The following is an 8,854-nucleotide window of genomic DNA, read 5'->3' as shown; positions in this document are numbered from 1 at the left end:
CGCCACCACCGCCCGGCTCCTTAGTGATTTTAGATCTGCAAGATTTTACAGGGATATGGATTTATAAACTCATTTCCATTTCTCTTTGTGAATTCTACACAGTTTTAGTACAGTCTTTTTGAACGCTCCAAGCTGGAGGTTGGAGTTTTTGTTTTTTTGTTTTTTTTGTTTGTTTTTTGTTTTTGTTTATTGTCAAAAAAAAAACCCTTGGATTTGTTCTGTAAATGTGCTGATTTTTTTTTTGTTTTTTGGTTTTTTTTTGTCGTTGTTGTTGTTGTTTGTTTTTTTTTTTTTGGCAATGTCACAACTTTATTTGTGGTGCCTGTGTGCTGATTTTTTTAAGACAAGGTTTTTCTGTGTAGTTTTGGTTGGAGCCTGCCCTGGAACTAGTTCTTGTAGACCAAGCTGGCCTTGAACTCAGAGAACCACCTCTGCCCCCAAATACTGAGATTAAAGATGTGAGCCACCAATGCCTGGCTCTGATTTTTTTTTTTTAAGCAGCAGTTCTTTTGAGAGAGTATCTTTCTGTATCCCAGGCTGGCCTGAACTTGAGGTGCACTGCTTCTGCTTTCTGAGGGTTGGGATTAGAGGTGTCAGGCTTGATCTTGCTGATTCTGTCGTGGCTTTAGACATTTAGAAAACATGCTCATAATTCAACCTGCTCTCCATGAGGAAATAAGTCAGTGGTAAGCTATGCTTTATGTTTAAACTTTATTTGAGGGATTTTTTTTATGAGAGATCCTTAAAATTTTTCTCAAGGTAAATCAGGTGGTGGTGGCAAAGGCCTTTAATTCCAACACTCGGGAGGCAGAGACAGCCTGGGCTATAGCTCGAGTTCCACGACAGTTCCAAAGCTACACAGAGAAACCCTGTCTCAAAAAAACCCCCCAAAAATCTCAAGGTTGTATTTCCATTTGTCAGTTGAAATGGTGAGTAGCTGGGATTGTCATGGCAGACACTAGAAGATGCCTGCAGATGGGGTTCAGCATCCCCTCTCTATCTCTACCTCGAGCCATCATTCAGGCGTGGGGCTGTATTTTCACAATAAGAAGAATGTGGTGGGAATTATCTTGACTGTCATACTCACTGAGCAAAAACTAAAACTTTTCTATCCATTAGAGAAATCCCTCTGGCTAAGATCTGCTGCGATGCCAGGAAATTCTGAAATAGGCTCCTTTTGGAAACAGACAATAGTCATCAGCATGAACCACAATGACATCAAAATATTTCTGTAATATAATTGATACCAAGGCCCTTTAAATTTTTAGCCCTGGGATTTGTACCTGAAGCATAAAACGTAGAGCAAAAGCATTCGTCAGATATTAATGCTGCTAATTTGTGCCGTGCTTTCAAGTTCTGAGGATGGAACTGCACTGCCGAAAATTTCCTCCTCCAAACCAGCTTCAGAATGTTTATGATGCTTAATTCTGCTTTCTGTAGTGCCCTTTTAATGGTTGCTCTTTTTTATCAGATCAACTGGCTTTGGAGTCACCTAGGAGGCACAGCTCTGGTGTCTGAGTGGTTCTGTAAAGCTCTTACTGAGGAGAGAAGACCCATCTCGATCGCTGGAACCCAGGCTGAAGAAAAAGGGACAAAGGGTCTGGTGCGATGTCTCAGTGGGAAAAGTGCCTGCCTCTGACCTCCACATGTGCACCATGGCCCGCGTGCCCACAACACACATATACCACACACAAAAAACCCACACATACCATACACACACAAAACACAACTACTTGGTTGGTCCTGGTGAGAAGGGAGTACTTCCCGTTCATCAAATCTTCCCCACTCCAATGGGTTCCTCTCAAACTGGGAACGCAAATAAGCCTGCCCTTCCAGAATCTGCTTCTCGTTAGGTATTTTGTCACAGAGATAAGAAAAGTAACTGGAGCCAGGTGGGTGGTGGTGGGAAACACCTTTAAACGCAGCAGAGGCAGGGGAATCTGTGAGTTCAAGGCCAGTCTGGTCTAAAAGTGCTAGTTCCTGGACAGGCACAAAAGCTACAGAGAAACCTAGTCTCAAAAAACAACGACAACAACAACAACAACAAAAAGGGGGGGGGGGGAAGAAAAGAAAAAGATCTTAGATTTTTGACAGTGCTCTGATTACTCAAAGTAGACTTGAGAAAACCATACCATAAACATGGAGATTCTGTCTCTATGGGATTACCATTATGTACCCAGGGCTAAACATATAATATCCATACAAAGTGTATCTGGAAAGAGAGGGAACTGTAATGGAAAAATTAAAAATTCTGCAGGATCCTCGCTGGGGGCAAGCAGCAGAATCACTGCAGGTCCCCAAGCTGTGGCAATGGACCATGTGGCAGCAGGCAGCAGGCCCTGAGAGCAGCCAGTCCCTGAGCAGTGGCTGGTCCAGGGCAGGGAGACATGCAGTGGCAGGGAAGAGACAGAGACACAGATAGGCACGCCATGCAGAATGAGATTGGATATTTATTCAGGGGCTATGGAGCGGGAAGGGAGAAGGGGAGAAGAGAGCAGAGAGAGAAAGAGAGAGAAGAGAAAGACAGAATAGGGGAAGGGGAGAAGTGGGGAGAGGCAGAAGCTGCCTCTTTGAGAGGGAGATAGAAAAGAGAGAACCCTGGCTGGAAGCTGAAGATCAGCAGATGGGGGAGGGAGTGGGTGTGGCTTGTCTCTTAAAGAGACAGAACAGATCCTTACAGGAACTATAAAAACAAACAGGAAATGAGCTCTCCCACCTGGATTGTGTTAGTATGGAGTCATTACTTTAAAAATGATTTATTTATTTTTATGTTCATTGGTATTTTGCCTATACATTCATCTTGTGAGAGTGTCAACTTCCCTGGATCTGGAGTTACTGACAGTTGTGAGCTGCCATGGGATGCTGGGAATTGAAGCTGGGTCATCTGGACTAGCAGACAGTGCTCTTAACCACTGAGTTATCTCTCCATTTCTAGTAAGGGAGTTATTAACTGTGACCTTGATCTTGTCAGGGGATTTTCATTCACTAGTTGCTGTCTAGATGGGACGGTCAGCTGGTGTGTGAGGTGTGACTCTGCTCAGCCGATTGGTTCCCAGCAACATTTAGGGCTTTCACCATTTAATGGAGCACACGTTTATTAGATAACAGGAGTGAGATGCTGCTGTAGGTTCAGATGACAGAAAAATCCCTGTGCTCTTGAAGTTTACCTTCCAGCAAGGAAAGCGGGTGATACACAATGTGATGTTATATATATGGTTATATATATATGCTGGGGTGGAGGCAGGCACTAAAAGAAAGCAGAAACGAGGCATCATGGATTATACTCTGGTCAGAGAAGACTTCACAGGCAAGGATTTTTCTGCAAAGATCTGAGGAAGGAAGGGAGGGAGGCACAGAGGCATATCAGAAGGAGGGCAGGGCTAGGACCAAGAACAAGTGTGGGCTGTTTCAATGCACAGTGTTGGGAGTTGGGATGGATACTGTGGAAAGAAAACATATTAATTACTGTTGCTGCAGTGAATATGTGCCAAGAAGAAATGGAGGGAGGCAGAGTTGACCTCAGCTCACAGTGTGAGGGTTCAGTCTGGCATGGTGGGAAAAGGCAGCTCTCAGCCTTAGGGGCAGGACTTGAGACTGCTGGTCATATCGTATCCATAGTCAGGAAACAGGAAGATGGATGTTGGTGATCAGCATAAAATAACCCAACAAAGATACTTTAATTTTAATAAATTTTGGATTTGTTTTATGTGTATATTTTGCCTGTATGCACGTTTGTGCACCTCGTGTTTTCCCGGTACTCACAAAGGTCAGAAGAGGACATCAGAGCTGGACCTGCACTTACAGATGGCTGTAAGCTGGCATATGTGTGCTGGGAATAGAAGCCATGCCGTCGGCAAGAGCAACAAATGCCCTTAATTACCAAGCCATCTCTCCAGCCCCTAAAAAGAAACTTTTAAAAAATAAAAGAATTAAGAAAGGAATCCAATGATACCTGGCCTAGAATTTTCAAATTTATATATACATGTATGTATGGGCATCTGGAGGCGGGGGTGGGGTGGGGAGAGGGCTTCAGATCCACCAGAACTAGAGTTACAGGTGGTTGTGTGTCACAGTGTAGGTGCTGGGACTCAAACGAGTCCTTTGAAGAGAAACTGGTGGCCCTAATTGTTGAGCCATCTTTTCAGCTCACTTTTTAAATCTCAGCTGGTGTGATGTGTTTTTTTGTGTGTGTGTTTTAATTTTCATCATACCTATACGTGATACTTCTACCACAACCATACAGTCTTGATTACTATAGCTTGGTATTGTGTTTTTAAACTGGTTGTTGTCAGTTTGCATACATATGTTGTGATTTGTTTGTTTGTTTGTGTCTTGTCTTTTCTTTCTTTTTCTTTTCCTTTTTTCCAAGATGGAGTTTCTCTCTGTAACAGCTCTGGCTGTCTTGGAACTCGCTCTGTAGACTAGGCTGGCCTCGAACTCACAGAGATCCGCCTGCCTCTGCCCCCCAGATTAAAGGCCTGTGCCACCACTGCCCAGCATGTTGTGATGTTTTAATGTATGTATTCTATGAACCCATGTCCCCACTTCCTCAACAACACTGTGTTCACATCCTTCAGTCTTTCCCTCTCCTAGCTCTTTGTGAAGTCCTGAACAGTCTGTCATGAACAGCAGCGAAGCTGTTGCTCTGAAGAACATAACTGACTCCATCCACCGCCCGCCCTCCCTCACTTTCCTTTCCCAGACTCTAATAAGCTCAGTAAAACATTTAGAGAGCTTTATTGTTTCCTCTCGTTCCTCTTCTCTCTTCCTTTTGAGACAAGGTTTAGAGTCCTTGGCTTCCAGTTCTCTCTGTATTACAGCTAAGAATGATCTTCAATTTCTGATCCTCCTTTTCCTCCTCTCCCTCCCCTCTTCCTCCTTCCATCTCCTCTCCTCTCCCACTCCCCTTCTTTTCTTCTCCCCTCTCCTCCCTCCCCTTCTATCCTCTTTCCTCTCCTCCTCCCCTTCTCTCCCTTCCCTGGTCAAATGTCCTTTGCAAAGCTGCTGGTCAAAATTTGCTGTTGTTATTATACTTTTAAATTCTAAATTTTCTTTTTTATTTATTTCATCATTTCCATTTTACTTCCTTTGGATCTTTTAAATGATTTGATTGTTTGAAAATATGTTAAGGTAGTTGGTTTAAAGTTTTTGGCTAGTAAATGTTCCTCAAAGCAAGTGTCAAACATTGCTTTTCCATTATGAATGGACATTCATTTTACTTTCTTTGCACGTCTTTCTTTTCTTTTCTTTTCTTTTCTTTTCTTTTTTAAGAACTGGGACATTTTGAGTAGTGTCATGTGCCATCTCTGGATTTCTCCTCCAAATCATTGCTGCTTGTATCTAAGTGAATCTTCTGAGCTCCCTGTTCACATAGGATTCTATGCCTCCCAGACTGGCTTCAAACTCCTTTGCAATCCTCCTGCCGCAGCCACAGCTTCTAGGGCTGGAACTACAACATTCAGAATCCAGCAATTGAACTCATTTTAAAAGAACCTATTTCATTAGATTTGTAGACCGGATTTGCCAGAAATTTCCTTAAATATGTGGAGCAAAACAAACAAAACAGCACAAAGTTCCTTTCAGAATGGCTCTGTGGCCTGGCAATGCTTCAGTGCTTAGCTAGGCATGGCTTGAAGGTCAGGGAGTGCAGGGAGGGGGTGGGGAGGGCTTCCCAGGGCTTTCTGAGCGTACCCCAGGCATTCTGAGTCCCCTGAAACAGAAAGCTTCTTCCTTGAGGTGTGTTTTCTATGACCTTTTCATTTCTAGGCCTTTTAGTCAACGAATCCTCCCTGTAGTATCCCTGCTCCTGCCGATAAAAGTTTATTAGCATCTCCTTCAAGTATTTTCTAGCAACTCCACCAGGAAGTGGTCTTGCCCCCTGGAAGCTCCGAGGCAGGTGCCACAAAGACAAGCTCGTGAGCACATCCTCTAGACAGCTTGCTGGGTCCAGGCACAGGACTGTCAATTCCTGAGAAGAAGCTCCTTATTTGGCACCAGCAGTCTAATGCAAGCTTCCACCCTCAAGACTGCAGCCAATTCGCCAGCCTGGGAGAACAGAGTAGTTACCAGAAGAATGCAAATGGCCACAGAACTCTTAGGGGAAGGAAGCCCTGCCCTGCTAGCTATATGCTTTTGCTCAGGTTATAGTATTGGGAAAGTGATCAGTTTGAAAGCCCATTCATTTGCTTTGTGAAGGTTTAAATTTTTGTTTGTTTTGTTTTTTGAGACAGGGTTTCTCTGTGTGTAGCTCTGGCTGTCCTGGAAGTCTCTCTGTAGACCAGGCTAGCCTTGAACCCACAGAGATCCTCCCACCTCTGCCTCCCAAGTGCTGGGATTATAGACATGGACCACAACCACCCAGCAAGGTTCAGTTTCATGGTTCTTTTCTTGGCTAATTCCTCTGGCAGCTGTCCAAAGGAGAGACTAGAGCGATTTGCTTGCTGTCAATCACCCATGGCAAGGACATCGGTTCCTAATTCCTAGTCTGTCCTATTTGGTTGTGAGTCTAGCAAGGCTGGGTACTCATGTTCCTGTAAGCTAGCAGTTCCACAAGAAAGTAAACTATAAAAGTTTTTGTACATGATGAGGAGACACCCATAAAGATGTTCCTAACAAGATGGAAACTGCTAGTCTACCTTTCCCAGAGCGCTAGAGGCAAAGGTCTGCCTCCTTAGCTGAGCACCTAGAACTTTTTTTTTTTAAGATTTATTTATTTATTATGTATACAGTATTCTCAGTATTCTGTTTGCTTGTATGCCTGCAGGCCAGAAGAGGGCACCAGATCTCACTACAGATGGTTGTGAGCCACCATGCAGTTGCTGGAAATTGAACTCAGTACCTCTGGAAGAACAGACAGTGCTCTTAACCACTGAGCCATCTCTCCAGCCCGAGCACCTAGAACTTAGTTGCAGGTGTAATTCCTTCATGAAGGCTAAAAGACAAAGAAGGAAGGGTTTCTTAAAATGGCTTGTTCTTTTTTTTTTTTTTTTTTTTACTCTGGATAATTTTAACATACCATCTGACTAACAAGTCACCTTTAATAAAATAGAACTGGAAATAGATTTTATTTCTTTTTCTTGTCTAGACTATTTAATTTTATTCTCTCCTGCCATTGTCTACTCCCCAGACAAGCAACTGGGTGTGAAATTTGTGGGAAGGATGCTAGCCAAAGTTTCGTTTTATTGCAAAGTAACCTAGGAAAAAAATCCAACAGAAAGCAGAGATTTCTAGAGGATACTAAGAACTTTTTGAAAAATGGACAGGTCGCACACAATTTCTCTAAACTAGAGTATTTGACCATTGAGGTTAAAAATTGAGGCTGGGCATGGTAGCACATGCCTTTAGTCCCAGAGGCAGGTGGATCTCTGTGAGTTCGAGGCCAGCCTGGTCTACAGAGCTAGTTCCAGGACAGCCAGAGCTACAATGAAACCCTTGCTCAATAAGTAAATAAATAGATTAATTAATTAAAAAGAAACAAAAAGAAAACTGATTAAACAAATGGATGACATAAATGAGTTGTTGATTCAAATGTGATTTTGATGAAGCGGAAACAACTGACCTTGCCATATGTTTCTAAGGAATCAGTAGCATTGTCTGGAATACTTCTAAAAGTGATATCTAATCCCCGGTTTGGCAGGGGAGGAGTTTGGTCACCGTTCTTTACAGCCCGTTGGACTGTAAATGCTGATATACCTGGAAAGCACACCCTGTGGCCGTCTGTTGAGAGACGGACCATGAGCACAGTGCTGGGGCTCTCTGAAACTTAGGCCCTACCCCGGCCTACTGAGTCAGTCTGTAGCTGAGGACAGTCTCAAGTGACACAGCTGACACATGAAATTTGAAAAGCACCAGGCAGGCCGATGGTGGTGCACACCTTTGATCCCAACACTGGGGAGGCAGAGGCAGGTGGATCTTTGTGAGTTTGAGGCCAGCCTAAAGATATATCTACAAATCTATATTTATATCTGTCTATATCTATCTGTCTGTCTGTCTGTCTGTCTGCTCTTTTCCAGAAAATTCCAAACAAGCTAGGCTAGTATAATACAAAAGGTACCCACTGTGTAAGTCATGCTGGCAGCCATTTCCTCTTCTTTTGAATTATTCTGAAGCAAGCCCCAGCTACCAGCTCATTTTATCAAGAAACTTTTCTACATACCACTTTTAAATAACCAAATTTCACTACCACACTTTCCAAAGTGACCAATAATTCCTTGATATCTTCAAGTACTGATCACATTGCATTTTTTTTTACAATTTTGAAATGACATTTAAAATTTGTATGCTAAGAACAAGGGTTCACTTAGGATTATTCTTTCTGTTTTCTAGACTTCTCTTAATTTATGTGTTTCTCGGAAACCTTTGTTGCCCTTGGGATTTATTTGTGGAGTAAATCAGTTGTGACTGTGGCATACCTACGGTTTGGATTTTGTTCACTGTGCTCCAGGGTGTTATAGTAACGTTTGCTTTCCTCCTATTTTCTGCATATTATTCAACCTGATAAGGACAAAAAAAAAATCAAACCTGTCAAGTTCTAACAACACCCCATGGGTTGGAGTGAGGGCGGTGCTGGGTTCATGAAGGGGTCACGTGTGTTAAGTTACTCAGTTCTAGCTAAACCAGGACCCCGGTTGGAGGCTGAGGTTGTTGGCATGGGTCAGGGCGGTGCGGAAATGGCACAGGTTCTGCTTGCTCTTTGTCTTACTTCTCTGAGCCTCTGATGCAGAGTGACTGCGGTGAAGCTGTAGGACCTGAAGTTCCCGCTTTCAGGCCTTTCCTGAGAAGGCTGTAGTACAACAGGTCCTTTCAGGCCTTTCCTGAGAAGGCTGTAGTACAACAGGTCCTTTCAGGCCTTTCC

This window comes from Microtus ochrogaster, chromosome 2 (genome assembly GCF_000317375.1).
Source record: "Microtus ochrogaster isolate Prairie Vole_2 chromosome 2, MicOch1.0, whole genome shotgun sequence".
NCBI lineage: Eukaryota > Metazoa > Chordata > Mammalia > Rodentia > Cricetidae > Microtus > Microtus ochrogaster.
This window is presented reverse-complemented; position numbering follows the sequence as displayed.